Source organism: Bison bison, unplaced genomic scaffold (genome assembly GCF_000754665.1).
Source record: "Bison bison bison isolate TAMUID 2011002044 unplaced genomic scaffold, Bison_UMD1.0 scf7180017864325, whole genome shotgun sequence".
Classification (NCBI taxonomy): Eukaryota; Metazoa; Chordata; class Mammalia; order Artiodactyla; family Bovidae; genus Bison; species Bison bison.
The window spans coordinates 5,103,291-5,119,468 of NW_011494897.1; the positions used below are offsets into that span (position 1 = coordinate 5,103,291).

Below are 16,178 nucleotides of genomic sequence, written 5' to 3' on the forward strand. Positions count from 1 at the left end.
TCATACTTTATTTTTGGGGGCTCCAAAATCACTGCAGATGGTGATTGCAGCCATGAAATTAAAAGACGCTTACTCCTGGAAGGAAAGTTATGACCAACCTAGATAACATATTCAAAAGCAGAGACATTACTTTGCCGACAAAGGTCCATCTAGTCAAGGCTATGGTTTTTCCCGTGGTCATGTATGGATGTGAAAGTTGGACTGTGAAGAAAGCTGAGCACCGAAGAATTGATGCTTTTGAACTGTGGTGTTGGAGAAGACTTCTGAGAGTCCCTTGGACTGCAAGGAGATCCAACCAGTCCATTCTGAAGGAGATCAGTCCTGGGTGTTCTTTGGAAGGACTGATGCTAAAGCTGAAACTCCAGCACTTTGGCCACCTCATGCCAAGAGTTGACTCATTGGAAAAGACTCTGATGTTGGGAGGGATTGGGGGCAGGAGGAGAAGGGGATGACAGAGGATGAGATGGCTGGATGGCATCACCGACTCGATGGACGTGAGTCTGAGTGAACTCTGGGAATTGGTGATGAACAGGGAGGCCTGGCGAGCTGCGATTCATGGGGTCGCAAAGAGTCGGACACGACTGAGCGACTGAACTGAACTGAACTACACAGTGGCAACTACTGGGAGATCTAAATCTGGAAGTCTTAAATTGGAGTTCAGCCTTACTGGAGAAAAGCCTTACGTTGTATCCATCAGTGAAAAAGGTATATCTACATTGGTGGGCTATTATCCATTCTCAAAACTATACCAATCTCTGGCCTACTCTTCCTTTCAAGGGTCATTTAAAAATACTATGTTGACTATATTGTTCCCTGTTTCTCTTTTAATTATAGCAAACTTGATGGGGGGGTTGGGGTGCTGAAGTCATCTTTGTCCCCAAAGATGTGCATCCTATGCCTTCCCAGGATACTCTTTTCTCTTTTTTTTTAATGTTTATTTATTTGACTGCACCAGGTCTTAGTTGTGGCGTGTGGTATCTAGTTCCCTGACCAAGAATCAAACCCAGGTTCCCTACTTTGGGAGCACTGAGTCTTAGCTACTGGACCCCGAGGGAAGTCCTACAGATAATCTTTTCTGATTGCCTTTTTTGAAATCTTGAAACAAATCTTCAAATAATCACACTTATTTATAATGATGTGAACAACATATGGCTGGGAGTCTAGAAAGCTTTGGAATTTATTCTGTTTATCATCTACTACTGACAGTGTACTAAAGTCATAGTCAGTTGAGTCAAAGGAACTATTATTGTTCTCCCTTTTAAAAAACTTCTGCCATTAACTTACATTTTGAAAGTGTATGATGTCCAGGCTTTGGTATCTGTTAGCATGTTACAGGTGTTATTGTTCAGTCACTCAGTTGTGGCCAACTCTTGTGACCCCATGGACTGCAGCATGCCAGACTTCCCTGTCCTTCACTGTATCCCAAAGTTTGTTCAAACTCATGTCTATTGAGTTGGTAGTACCATCCATCCAACCATCTCATCCTCTGTCGTCCTCTTCTCCTCCTGCCTTCAATCTTTCCCAGCATCAGGGCTTTTCCAGTTAGTCAAGTCTTCCCATCAGGTGGCCAAAGTACTGGAGCATCAGCTTCAGCATCAGTCCTTCCAAGGAATATTCAAGGTTGATTTCCTTTAGGATTGACTGGTTTGATCTCCTTGGGACTCTGAGGAGTCTTCTGCAGCACCAAATTTCAAAAGCATCAATTCTTCGGCGCTCAGCCTTCTTTATGGTGCAATCCTCACATCCGTACATGAGTACTGGAAAACCCATAGTTCGACTATACAGACCTTTGTGAGCAAACTGGTATCTCTGCTTTTTTATAGGCTGTCTAAGTTTGTCATAGCCTTTTTACAGGTGAGTCCTAGTAAGACATATTCCTTAGGTTTTGGAACTGAAAATATGCTTTTCCTCAAGGACAGCCATCATTGGGTTCCACTGTAGTGCCACCATAATTTATGAACATTATGTGCTTAATAGCTTCTCTTTGTATTGGAATATCTATTAGAAGGCAGAGAGGTAATTCTCCATCTTCCTAAGGAGGTTACTACTTAGAGGCTGCTGGTGGTGGGGATTGAGGTGGTGCAAGTTCTCTTGCCTTGGGGTCAGTGACTGTGAGTGATGGGAAACTGGTAACTTGATTCTCTGGCTTTGCTTTAAAAATAAACTCTGGGTTAGGGGGGAAGAAATTCAGATGCTTTCTCCTCCAACCCCACTTTGTGCAGTCATGGTGGTGTGGCACCATCACATTATAATCTTTGTGAAAGAATGTCCAGTAAAGTTGTGCAAAGCAGAAATCTATGTGCGTGTAGCTGGTAGTTTTTCATCCTGGAATGAATTTATTTTTTGTAACTTCATATGTCCAGTGTCAATAATGAATTGAGGGTAGGTAATACCCAGTTTATAAAATAGCAGTGTCCCACTGTACATCGTAAAACTGGTTGTTTGTAATTCAGACTATCTGCAGATGAGGAAAAAGATGAGATAAATGGTAGTGAGTTTCTAGATTACCCACAAAAATCTCAATCAAACTGTGACACAACTTCTTCAGGTCTACAACAGTTTTGTTTTCTGTTCTTTAGTACATTATCTGCAATACTGAAGAAGAAATCTTCCACCTGGGTTGGTTGTCACTATTTAGAATGAAATTAATCTGGGGATATGTATATTACATTTTGTAGTAAGAGGAGACCATTGAGGTAATGTGAATAAATTCCACATACCCTTCCAATGCCCATCCATCTTCCCTCATTACCAATCCCTGAATGGGACAGAGTGGGGCATGAAAGATTTATGGCAAAAGTATGCAAAAACTGGGGGAGGGGGAAAAGTGATCAAAGAGCTAGGTTCTAATTCCTCCTTCACCCCTACCTTTCAAGAACTCCTAAATAACAAGATCCCAATTGGCCATGGACAGTTAGCTCCCATTGGGTTCGGAAGACTCCAAATTCTTCTATCAGGAATCCTAGAAGCACTTAGGCATCCATCTTTCCTCTTCTTGCAACAGCTCCTAAGGTCTTGTGCATGTCTGAAAGGGAGTGTAGTGACTAAGGCAGTAACTCTTCCTCCCCAAGACTCCGAGACCAGCGTCCCACTGCCCACTGATCTGGGCTTCCTCTGCAAGTAGGGGTGGTCACAGTAAGAAGATCCTGAGTTGAAAGCCTCTGCTCAGAGATAAGCGCTACATGTGAGGTCAAAAGAAGCTGTTCCCAAGACTGTAACTACAGTGTAAATGTTAGTTTGAATTTGCATTGATTTCAGAGATAGGCTTTGACCAGTTATGCATTTTAAATGCGAACTTGAAATCACAACCACATTGGTCATGACCATTGGCATGATTACCTGGACAGTAACATTATCTGATGAACTCAGCCCCGGAAGGATTTTTTGTCCCTTTAAATCCTTCTTTCGTACTCTGGAATCCTAGGCTTTCTTTATAATAATAATAGTAATAAACAACCTAAATTAGATTCCTAAGGACATCTTACCCTGTAGTGTCACTCGAGTGGACTCTCTCTTAGTGCTTCATTAAAGTGAAGTCGCTCAGTCGTGTCCGACTCTTTGCGACCCATGGACTGTAGCCTACCAGGCTCCTCCGTCTATGGGATTTTCCAGGTAAGAGTACTGGAGTGGGTTGCCATTTCCTTCTCCAGGGGAAATTATATTTGTACAAATTGCAGATTTTTAACAGGCTTCCTATGTTCACAGTCCTAGAATATAAATAGGGTTAGATTCTCACATGCAACTCGTTTAGCCTTTCTCATTAGTAAGTATATCAAATATACCCTCCTATTTGTATTTGCAGAGCATCTTTTATTTTCTTTATTTGGAGGGGGGTTCTTTTTTGTTGAAATGTAGCTAATTCCTAATATCATGTTACTTTTAAGCATACAGAAAAGTGATTCAGTTATATATACGTACAAAACTGAATTTTTTCAGATTCTTTTCCATTATTAAAAGATGTTGAGTACAGTTCCCTGTTCTGTACAGTAGGACCTTGCTGTTTACCTATTTTATGCATAGTAGTGTTTCTCTGTTAATCCCAAACTCCTAAGTTAACAAAACCCCCTGCCCCCCACTATCCCCTTTGGTAACCATAGCATTTGTTTTCTGTGTCTGTGTGTCTATTTCTGGTTTGGAACTAAGTTCATTTGTATCATATTTTTCAGATTCCACGTATAGGTGATATCATATGATATTTGTCTTTCTCTGTCGGTTAGTATCTCCCTTTCTTGAGTCTACACCCTGTCAAATTCCATTCTATGCCAGAAGCCTCCTTGGTCTCCTGGCTTCATTGATCATCAGCCCTCCCTCACGCAAAAACTTTTAAAATGATCCCTTTGTTTCTCGAGTGCTCTAATAGTTCCTCTTCAGCGTGAAAGCAAATGATCAAAGTTTGGTTCCAATTGCTTCTTGTAGTCTTGGGGTATTAAGGCAAAGTTGAAATTGAAACCTCAATCTTGTTTAATTGTCAAGCATTTTACTTTTAACTTCATTCTTTAAAGAAAAGGCAAAATGCTGTGGGTTTGAAGGGTGTCTTGAGTGAATACGATTTAGAGCCCCTCTGAGAATCTTCTAATCACAGCACAGGCATCTCTTTGAAGTGTTCACTCCCCGAAGTCTACAGTTACCACATTCATGCCTCAAGGGGTGTGATGGGAATGGCCTGGTGCCATAGAATTAATGAGTTTCCCCACATCTTTTACTGAACAAACTGCATGAGAACCTGCACCAAACAAATTGTTAGGACCCTTCAGTTATCTGTTGGTCACAACCTTTTTTTCCTCTCCCTTCTCCCTCCCCTGGGCCCCAGGTCCAGCACAGAATCCCCCTGGATATCCCTGTGAACAATGTATTGCTCCAAACAGTTTTCTTTTATATGAGGGTATAGATATGAGATCTGTTAAGTTAGATCATATGGAATTGCCATTTTTGTAGGTCAAGATCAGTAAAACATTGGCAGTTTTACAAGATTAGTTTCAATCTAATCATTTCCTCTGATAAACACTCTATGAAAAAACAAGATTTTGAAAAAGAGTGCACTTGGTAAATGCACGGTGGGCTTATTTAAAACCGAGGCTTCGGGATCCCTGGTGGGCCTGTGGTTGGGACTCCACGCTTCCAAAGCACGGAGTGTGGGTTTGACCCCTGGTCGGGATTCTAAGATCCCATGTGCTACAAGGTGCCACCAAATTTAAAACAAACAGAAACAAAAAAAATACCCGAATCTTCGAGTTTTTCCATCAGGAAACTTGTCCTTCTCAACCTGCTTCCTTTTGTCTCATTTTGAGAATGGGAGAAATAAGAACCAGCCCCCACCCACACCATTTAGAGAAACTTGTTTATTTTGAGACTAACGTGAAATAAGTAGAAAGTCCCTTGAGCCCTGTGATAGAAGAATTTTTTTTTTTTTGAAAGTTATAAATGGGTGTTATAATGGAAAACGCTTTCAAACCTTAACCAGAGCATGCAGTATAAATAAGAGGGAAGCAGAAGATTAATAAATCTGATAAAGCTGAGAAGGAAGAAAACTTAAAACAAGCCATGAGGACTGTCCCTTAGCGCTAGTGTTAATACAGCCCTGAGTATATATAGGAAAATCAAAGACTTGCAGAAGGCAGCTAAGTCATAGCTATTAATGTGTGCTTAACTCTCTTGCCTGGGAGATTTTATTAAATGCAGCAGCCAAGAAAATTGACCTCACTTTTTTTTTTTTTCCTTTTTTGGGTTGGATCCTTGCTCCTGCCACATAATGAATAGAGCTGACAATTTACTGGTTCATCAATGAAACAATATTACATTATGAAGATGTAAGGAAAAAATTCTACGCTAACATTGTTGCAGTTTGAAAGGTAAGCTGTTCCCTAAAAAATTAGGAGTCGTGAATGATCCTTTAAAGCCACAGAACATAATGCCATGTGTTACACACTAAAGAGTTAAGTGGCCTCTTCACATCTTTGTCCCTGTGGTCCTGGCAAGGATTTCATTAGTATGTGAAGAGTCACCCATGTTTCCCTCATTCTGTCTTTTAAAATGCAAGAACATTGTTTTCAAGCTTTTCACAGGTTTTATTTTATGGGATATTCCGACAAATGGGACTTTAAGGTGTATGTGTTGCGATGATATCATGGTTCTTTTTGAAAAGTTTTGCTCTATTTCTACTGATTCCCTGTATTAGCCATTAAGCTACAGCTGTCACGGTTAGATTATTTCTTACTTTTTTCTGTTTTGGCAGTGCGCGAGAACTTCAAGTATTACTGTTCTCTTGGTCTTGTCCTGTACTTAAGATAGGAAGCCTTCTCAATTCTGCCTTCTGTGAACTCAGTAAAAGTACTTGCATGCTGTCAGGTACCAGGTGGATGCCTAGATCTTTCCAAATATATCTAGATGTTAAGTCTTCACTCTGTTTTTGAAGGAAAAGCATGTAATGCCTACTTTTCTATACCTTCATCAGTTACTCAATTGGTCCTGGATCCATGAACCCTGTGGAGAAGGCAGTGGCACCCCACTCCAGTACTTTTACTTGGAAAATCCCATGGACGGAGGAGCCTGGTAGGCTGCAGTTCATGGGGTCGCAAAGAGTCAGACACGACTGAGCGACTTCACTTTCACTTTTCACTTTCATGCATTGGAGAAGGTAATGGCAACCCACTCCAGTGTTCTTGCCTGGAGAATCCCAGGGACTGTGGAGCTTGGTGGGCTGCCGTCTATGGGGTCGCACAGAGTTGGACACGACTGAAGTGACTTAGCAGTAGCAGCCATGAACCCTGTGGTAATAACTCATGAGGATCATAGTATGGAGGGGTTCTTAAATTGGAAAGGGTCTGTGTTTCCATCAGACGCTCAAACAGTTCACAACTCAGGTAAGGAGGCAAACCATTGCTGTGCATGGTTCTTCAAGGTGGGATCAGTGAGTCATCCGGTACCCATCCTCCACCTCCCACCCCACCCACTCCCCCCAACCTCCCCGGGCAGAGCAAGGACGCTGGGAACCATGCTTTCCATCCTGCCTGGTATTGAACCCTCTAGAGTCATTGGATTATCTGAACAGTGTTCAACAGATTCCTGCTTCTATGTGGAAAATGGACTTCAGAACTGAATTACCTTTTTCATCACACCCAAGCTGCTTCATTTGCAACATGATTTAGGCAATGGGAGAATACACTTCCATGTGTGAAGTGGGTTGAAATGAATCTGATATTCTCTGTGTTCCTTCAGCTCCAACAATCATGAATTGGAGTTCTGGCCCCAGATCATTCAGTTACATGATTCTGGGATTTATCTGTTGTTTTGGGTAACAACAATTTAGTTTTAATTATTGGTGATACTTCAATCTGTGTTTCTTCAAAACTGTAGGTATGCCCTGCTTTAAGAAAACTGAATATGGCCTCAAATGCATGCTGACGGTGTCTTTGCATGAAGGGGCGAGTATCTGCACTCTCAAAATAGCTTGGTTTTATACAATAATTTATCACGAGATTCCTTTAAATAACTCTTAGAGCATTTAAAATATGATTTGATTTGAAAAAAATCAATGTCCACTCACTCAACTTTTCAAGAATGCACCTGCTTTGTAATGCGAGGCAGGAGAAGGGGAAAAATCAAGCAACAGGGAATGAGGGTCTTAAGTGAGCTGAGGAGGAATTAATTTTAATTTAGAGAAGAATTTGCCTTTCTAGAGTTTCCCAGGGAAAACATCTTCACCTTTATCACCTCCAAAGTACATAAGGGGGAAAAAAAGCAGGTCAATTTGAGTTTGGAAAAGATAAATCTATTTCTTCGCTGGGTCGCGTTCTGCATTATGCATGTGCGTAAAAGTGAGGTTTGCTTTGATCCTGACTATTAAAAGTTTATTTTTAAACTCAGACTGGGCAGGAATCCAGAGATGCTCTTACCCCCTGCAGTACATCCTGGTTTCAGGTCCCCAGCCTGGCGGAATGCAGCTAAGCAGCAGGAAATAGTTGAAATGTGTGGAGACTTGATGGGTGCTAAGGGGTTTTTTTTTCCCCCTTCTTCCCCTCCATTTTTGAAATTCAAATTGAATGCAATTTTCAGCTCATTTGAGCCAGAATATACTGTGGCTGAGCTTCAGTGGCTCTTAAATTCAAACTCACAGGAGAAAACAGATATCATCTGTCACAGAGGGTGGGAGAGAGGACACTCCTGCATTTTATTCATGGGAGAAGCAGCTCTGGTAACTAATTCAAACCCTTCTGACTAATCGACTCATCATTCACCAGCAAACTTATCAACTAATCAATGAAACCTTGAAGACACCCATCTTATGAGGTCTGGGAGCAGTTTCCCCCTCCCTGTGAAGAAGATAATTGTCCAAGTCTATTTTTGTATCGTTGGTATTTTAATACCTTTTTTTTTTTTTGCAAACTGAGACAGACCATCATGGCAATCTTTTTTGCTGCCCTTCCTGACTATTTTTATTGTTTCCATCTTTAATGCCTTTGTCAATGTTCTTTATTTATGACAGAATTAGCAGAAAGCTTACTGCTGGCAAAGTGGGGTCCAAATTTTGAGGGTGTTTTTTTTTTCTTTACTAAACAGACTGTCTTGGGGCAAATATAAGTGCCAATGAAAGAGAAAGATTTACTTATTTACAGGGTGACTGTTTCAGGATGGCTTGAGACTGCCTTTCCTGAAGTTTCCCTGGGTGTCTGCTCAAGGAATCCATGTAGACTTGGACGCAGGATAATCTGAGATCTCTCCTTCAGAAAAGGATGTGATAGGGCAATTCTCATTCTCAAAGGTAGCTTTTCTGCTTTACCGCTGGTGCTCATCTTGGACTGTTTTAGTGTTAGCCAAAATTTCCATGTGAACGTGAAGGCCATGGCTTTCTCTTGCTTTTGTTGTTATTGTTGTTGTTGAAGTTCATGAGAGACAAGTTATTTAGGATGTTATTTCAAAATAAGTAGGAATAAAACAGTTTGATCTTTCAATACTATCATTTCTAATGGAGTTAGTTCGTAGCCATCACACCTGGTGTTTAAAAACACTCTTGCAGTAAGTGTATGATCATGCCATGTATGTTTATGCACATGTCTGTGTGCAGGCATGTATGTATGTATGTGTGTGCATTTACAGGTCTCCAAGGTTTCCAAGAATGTGACAGCAGGAATTTCCAGTCATTTCTACATTAATAAAGGCATCCACCACTTTACCTTGTTAGTAGTAATGGGCTTATGCTTTAGGTTTCTGTTGGAAGAGTTTCACTGCCTTTATAAGAAAGAATATCCTGAGTTGTAACCTGTTTTCTCACTATTATATCCAAATATAACTACCAGGACTGTACTGTTATTTCTTTCTGTAAAGAAACCAAAACCCTACCTTGACAGATAGCTGACTTTTAAATTCATCAATAGGATTTATTTTTTCTTCTGGAATATCTGATCTCTTCAATCTACAAGTAATTACTGAGTGCTTACTATGTGCCAGGCGTTTGTAGGGCTAAGATTTGCAAATATAAAATAGTGGTTCTCTAACCGAAGTGAGATAGGCATTGGAACTGAAATTTCAGCATCCTTTGGCTTGGAGAAGGAGAGGCTTGTAAAGGTACTGAGGTTCTCAAATGATTCTCAAAGATGCAGACCCCTCCTTTTCTGCAGTTGATAATCACTAGTATAAAACAAATATGATCTAATTTGGAGGTGGGAGAAAGGAAAATATGCAAAACAGTAAAAAAAAGGTAATAAAATATGTATGCCGGGATGCTAAATGTAATTAATATCCCTTAAAAATGCTTAATGGCATTGGGCAAAGGAGGACCAATGGGATGCTGTCATTGTGTACTCTAGGATGGGTAGCCCAGGGGTCAGGGAGGAGGCAAGGAGAACCAGTTCAGGAAGACAAAGCTGGAGTCAATAGGAGGATGCTTGGGGTAGGGGAGTAGGGTGTTTCATGGTGTTCTGGAGCCTTCTCAACCCAAGAGAGCCAAGCATTAAATTTCTAGGAATTTTATAAGCCAGCTTTTGTGAAATATTATGAAGAATTAAATAAACTTAAAGTAAGTTGGTGATCTTAAAAACAAAAGTAATAAATAGAACTTATTGCTTCCTAATAATTTTCCCCCATAGATCGCTATTTTCAATGCTCTTAAGGTCTGCCTGTTGTATTTGAACTATGGAAATACTATATAATGGTGCAATTTCTTCCTAACTACATACTCCATGATGCTGTGTTGGTAGCTTAAAATCAGCCAGGATGGGAATATTTGTATTGGTGAATGATTAAAATTGGGGCTTTTTTACTCATTTGAGAGCCAGTTCTTGAAATTCCCCAGGCAGACACTGGATTTGGGGATGGAGCTAAAGAATTGGGAAGTGCTGAATGAAAAAAAAGTCAGAAGATTGAGTTGCATAAGGAAAATAGGTTCATCTTCCTGGAGAGAGGGCATTAAGGTAGGCAAAGGGTTTGCAGTTGATTTAGAAATCTTTGGGAACTATTGAATATCTTAAATACTTTTTATTATTATTATGGGCTTCTCTGGTGGCTCAGATGGTAAAGAATCTGCCTGCAGTACAGGAGACCCAGGTTCAATCCTTGAGTTGGGACGATCTCCTGGATAAGGGAATGGCTACCTACTCCAGTATTATTGCCTGGAGAATTCCATGGACAGACGAGCTTGGTGGATGTTCACTATGGAAAATTTGGAAAACAGAATAATAACTTGTATTTCCATAATGCTTTCTAGAGCACTTTTGAGTGCTTTAAATAGAATAAATCATGAAATCTTGTTTACAGCCTCATAAAATAGTTGGTATTATCCCATTTTAAACATAGGGAAATTGAAGTACAGAGACATTGAAAAGTTTGGTTGAGTAGAGGAGATTTGACTTGAGAACAGACAGTCCCACTCTGGGGCTTCCCTGGTGGCTCAGTGGTAAAGAACCCGCCTGCCAATGCAGGAGATGCAGATTTGATCCCTGGGTTGGGAAGATCCCCTGGAGAAGGAAATGGAAACCCACTCCAATATTCTTGCCTGGGAAATCCAGTGTTCAGAGGAGCTTGGCAGGCTACAGTCCATGGGGTCACAAAAGAGTCAGACACGACTGGGTGACTCAACAAGTCCTGCTTTGGAGTTCACCATGCTATTCTGACACTCGGTGGAGAAAATGACAACCAGCTTAACCCCGCTACCTGGAGAATCTTTGAGAAACTGGACCAAGAGTGGGATCATTTAGGAGGGAGATGGAGACTCTTTCAGTTGCAGACAGGATTTGAGTTGTAGGGAATCAAAAACATGAGACTCCCAAAGCTAATGAGCCTGGAAAATTAATGGTGCCCTATTCAGAGACAGACAACATTTGGATGTGGTCTCGAGGAAAGGTGAATCATCACAGGAATGAAGCAGAGAGAGAAGAGTATCAGGGAGAACAAAACTTTAGAAGAAAAACATGCAAACAGAAAAAGAGGCAGTGAATGAGAGAATGAGCAAGCAGAAAGAGAGGGGGAGGACAGGAGGCATAAAAGCCAGTGTCAGGAAGATTAAGGAGAGTTTGGGGAGGAAGCAGCTGATTCACAATGCCAAGGGCTTCAGTGAGACTTTATAATGGTAATGGAATAATTTGTTGTCAAAATTGAATTGCTTTACATGTGAAGGGGAGTGGGAGCTATTAATTTTGGGGTTGCCCCAAAAGTTTGTTTGGGTTTCCCGTAAGATGTGTGGTCAAGTGATGCCTTCAGATGCACAAAACTGGCAGATTTCTAAGAGTTCATAATAATGGAGAATGGAATCTCTTTAACCAGCATTTACTGAGCATCTTCCATGAGGACTGCTAAGGGCTGAGGATAAAGAGACATATGGCAAAGTTAAAAAGTGTTTTGTGAAGGAAGAAAAGACAGAAGCACAATCATCTTTTGCCATGCACAGCCAGCAGTCACTCTTCACAGTTTTTTAATAGCTTTTTCTACAAATTCTAATGTTTATTGAAATTCTGATCTAACTAGTTTCATTTTCAACTCAACCATGCAACATATAGATCTGAAGTTTACTTAACATATCTTCTCTTTAACGAGTATGTATTTATTGAAGGTACCCCTTAGATGGACATATCATAACATATATAACCATTCTGTTAGTGATACGCAGTCAACCCTTTTACCTTGTTTAGTTTTCAGTATTGCTATATAATTTGTTTTTTATTCTTGTGCTCTTATTCCTGTAGGATAGATATCTAGAATAGGATTGCTGAGGCTCAGTGTATCTGCATTTTCAGTTTTATAAGAAACTGTCAGCAGATCGTTAAGAAGTTACATAAATTATACATATGAAACTTATGTGTTATAAACCAGTGTAAGTTAACACATCTACCAACATTGTACGACTATCAATTTCCCAGTTAGCCACGATTCCATCAGACTTTCAATGTTTTTGCCAATTTACTGTTGAGAAATGGTGTTTTAGAGTCATTTCAATCTACAGTTTAAAAATTGTGAATGAAGCTAAGCATCTGTTGTGATGTTTATCGGTCATTTATATCTTTTTCAGTGAATTTGCATTTTCATATTTTCTTGGCAATTATTTGTATTGAAATCATCATCATTTTCCTTATTTGTTATCATTCTTTTCACACTAAGAATATTAACCCCCGTTTCTCTTAAATGTGTTGCAGAAATCTCTGTTTTATTTTACCTTTGGTTCTCTTTTGTCTAGGGGAAGTAGTCGAATATGTTTATTTTGATTTTGTGTGTGTGTGCCTTCATGTTTTCTCGTCTAACTTAGATTGGATCCCTCCCCAAAACAAAGAAAAACAGTATTTATTTTATTCTTAATCTTTTTAGAAAATCTTTTTATTTTGTATTGGGTTTAGCCAATTAACAATGTTGTGATCCTTTCCGGTGAACAGGGAAGGGACTCAGTGATACATGTACATGTATCCATTCTCCCCCAAACTCCCCTCTCATCCAGGCTGCCACATATCATTGAGCAGAGTTCCCCGTGCTGTACAGTAGGACCTTGTTGGTGATCCATTTCAAACACAGCCGTGTATATGTGTCCATTCCCAAGTCCCTAACTATCCCTCCCTGCCATCCTTCCCTTGAGCCCTGTGTTCATAGACTAGTGAGGAAGACAGCTGCAGAAAATGGGTATTTCCACGTTATCCACTTGGTGTTCTGAGGGATAACCGAGCGCCGTGGGTCCCCAGAGGTGGTTTCTTAGAACACTGGCAGAGGAGACAGAGGGGTGTGTCTAGGCTTCCCAGGGGGTTGACATCTGAGCTGAACCCTTAAGGTTGAGGCCAGGGAGGTAGGGAGGGCTTCCAGCTGAGGGAAATGGCAAGTCAAAGAGACTTGAACACTTTGAAAAGTCAGGAGGCTTTACAGAGCAAGGAAAGAGAAGCCCCTGTGGTTTCTCAGGGTGAGTCAAGGGAAAGCGTTTCTAATATGAGGGGAGAATGATTTTTCTTAATTCTTTAAAATTTCCACACACATACACACAAACGATTATTACTTTTATGAGAAATAAGGAATTTTAAGCTGAAGGAAGCTCTAAGAATGGGATTAAACAAAGTAAATAATAAATGAATAAAGATAAGCCCCTCCCCACAAAAGTATTAGGGATTGGAATCGGTGTGCCTTACTTTGGGACCAGCTGGTGACACAGTCCTCCTAGCTGAACTTGACCTTCAACCTCTCAACTTTCAAGGTGCACTGAGGGCCACTCTGGAATAGAAAGTGAAGTCGCTTAGTCGTGTCTGAATCTTAGCAACCCCATGGACTGTAGCCCACCAGGTTCCTCCGTCCTTGGGATATTCCAGGCAAGAATACTGGAGTAGGTTGCCATTTCCTTCTTCAGAATACCATCCTGTTATCTGTAACAAGGTCCTTCCTCCCTTACTGAGCAGATGAAACCTCTGCGGCATTATCACACCACACACTTCTAGCTCCATTGCACCATCGTGTTCTTCAGATCTTCATATTAAAAAGCATAACTGCATTTCACAATATATACAAAAATCAAGTCATTATGTTGTGTATCTGGAACTAATGCAATGTTCCTTTATCAAGGATATCTCAAGAAAATGAAAAGAAAAGTAAAACTATTTGTATCCTCCATCCACACGTTTCACACTTGCAATTCCTTCTGCTCAGGATGCCTCATATCACTCTGTCAGGCCTACCAGGATCCCACTTATCCTTAAAGGCTCAGCCTAAACTTCACCTTCTTCCTTCAGCCTTCCCTGATCTCTTCTGCTAGAAGAGCCCTGGATGTGGAAACGTACACTGGTACCATTTAAGATTCATCCTAAAACAAAGTGTTTCAGTTGTGTCTGACTCTTTGTGACCCCATGGACCATAGCCTGCCAGGCTCCTCTGTCCATGAGGATTCTCCAGGCAAGAATCCTGGAGTGGATTGCCATGCCCTCTTCCAGGGGATCTTCCCGACCCAGGGATCCAACCTGAGTCTCCTGCATTGGCAGGCAGATTCTTTACCACTGAGCTACCTGGGAAGCCCCATGTAAGTATAGTTTTAAATATAGATAAAACTTTCAGAAAGGCAAGAACCATGTCTTACCCTTCTTGGCAGTTCTCAGGCCTTTCACACAGTGAAGTTTCAGTGTCATCCTCCTTTAAAAAAGGCTAAGAAGATCAAGCCCATCTGTACAAACAGACCTGTGGACCACAAAAGTCAAGGACAGATGACGGGTAAGAGTGCCCATGGAATAGTCAGAATGGAAAGTCATTTCCTGAAGATAGGGGTTAGGAGCTTGAGGAGAGAGTTATTTTAAAGAAACCTCAGAAGGAAGTGAGGCCAGGAATGCACCGAGGATCAGTAAATGAATCACCTCGTATTCTTGGTGGACGGCCAAGTTGAATTTAGATGGAATGAATGGATAATGAGCCACGTTCACATCTGCCTTCACCTCTGGTGACCAAAGAGTGATGTGGATAACAGAAGAGACCTGAGACTATGTAAAGCGGAAAGAAAAAGGGTGAGCAGAGAGTCTCAAGATGCAGGCAAAAGAGAAGGATGCCTGCTCCATGGGAGAAGTGAGTCAGAGAGGTTCTTCAGAAGGGATGTGAGTCAGAAAGGAAGGTTACATAATAAACTTGGCGGCGTGTCTGTGACTGAGGACAGTGGTGAGAACGCCGACCCTGGTCTTTGCGAGGAAAGATGTCCAAGGAAGCCCTGTGGTGCCTAATAATTTGAGTGAGGTCAGGGTGATATGTGTGGGCGGGGAAGTGCTGAGGAGGGCTCTACGTGCAGGGCGTCAGACACGGTTTCTCTGAGGACATTGGGAGGATGAGGGCATCACAGATGAGGCTGGGAACGAGATCACAGATTTAACACCTTCATAGTTGAATAGCATCTTCAGTTGGGAAGGGAGGTCTGTTGTAATCTTCTCTTTTAGTCTTTAGGGAAAAAAAAAAAAAAACGCCTAAAATGCTTCATGTCATCTCCCAGACTGACTCCCCACTTCCGCCACCCCGCCTCCATGGTCCACTCTCTGTCTGTCTCTCTGTTCTCTCTCTAAATTCCAGCCAAGCCAATCTCCGAAGTCTTATGTCATTTCTCATTCATGCCTACAGCTCTCTCGGTCTGGAATAGCCTTTGCCTAACTCCTTTAAAACCGTAGGTCTCAGCTTAAAAACATTCTTAAAGCATCCTCTGTCCTCCCCACCCCCACACACTAGTTTGAAAGGCCTTCCTGACACGCTTCCAAGCATTTCTGTCCTATTTTTAACATTTGTGGGACAAGTTGTTCCTTCTTGACTGTCCCTTTGCTTTTCTAGATCGTGAGTGCTGTTCAGTCGCATCTTCTAGGACTGTACCAGCCGCAGAGACGTTGCCCAGTAAACATCTCCTATGTGAGTGAAGGAAGGAAGAAATGTACATTGAAGTGATATCTTTTCACCGTCATTTGTTGACTGAGCCTTTCATGCTTCTTCTGAAACTAAGTATAATCAAACTTGACTCCAGTGCGACTTGAACATTCCCATGCAAGTCTGGGAAACCAGGCTTAACGCTTTCCTAGTGTCTTAACTATTTCTAGTATGCATTTCAGTGACATCAAGTCCATTCACGTTGCTGTGTAGTTATCATCACTACCCATCCCTAGAACTTTTCATCACTTCAAACTCTGTGTTCATTAAACATTAATTCTCCATACCCACCTCCCCCCAGCCCCTAGCACGTACCACTCCCCTTTCCAACCCTATGAATTCCG

At 41.3% G+C, this 16,178-nt stretch overlaps 1 protein-coding gene across 4 annotated transcripts in view; it reads left to right on the forward strand.

Moving 5' to 3' along the window:
- The window catches only part of ESRRG (estrogen-related receptor gamma), a 694,862-nt gene that overhangs the window by 204,580 nt on the left and 474,104 nt on the right, over positions 1-16,178 (forward strand). For 3 of the 4 annotated variants that reach the window (XM_010853291.1, XM_010853289.1, XM_010853290.1), the window contains one exon: positions 5,758-5,849. The exons of the other annotated variant lie outside the window; for it this stretch is intronic. The gene's annotated coding sequence lies outside the window, so the exon portion shown is untranslated. The remainder of the gene's footprint in view (positions 1-5,757; positions 5,850-16,178) is intronic. 4 annotated transcript variants of the gene reach the window in all.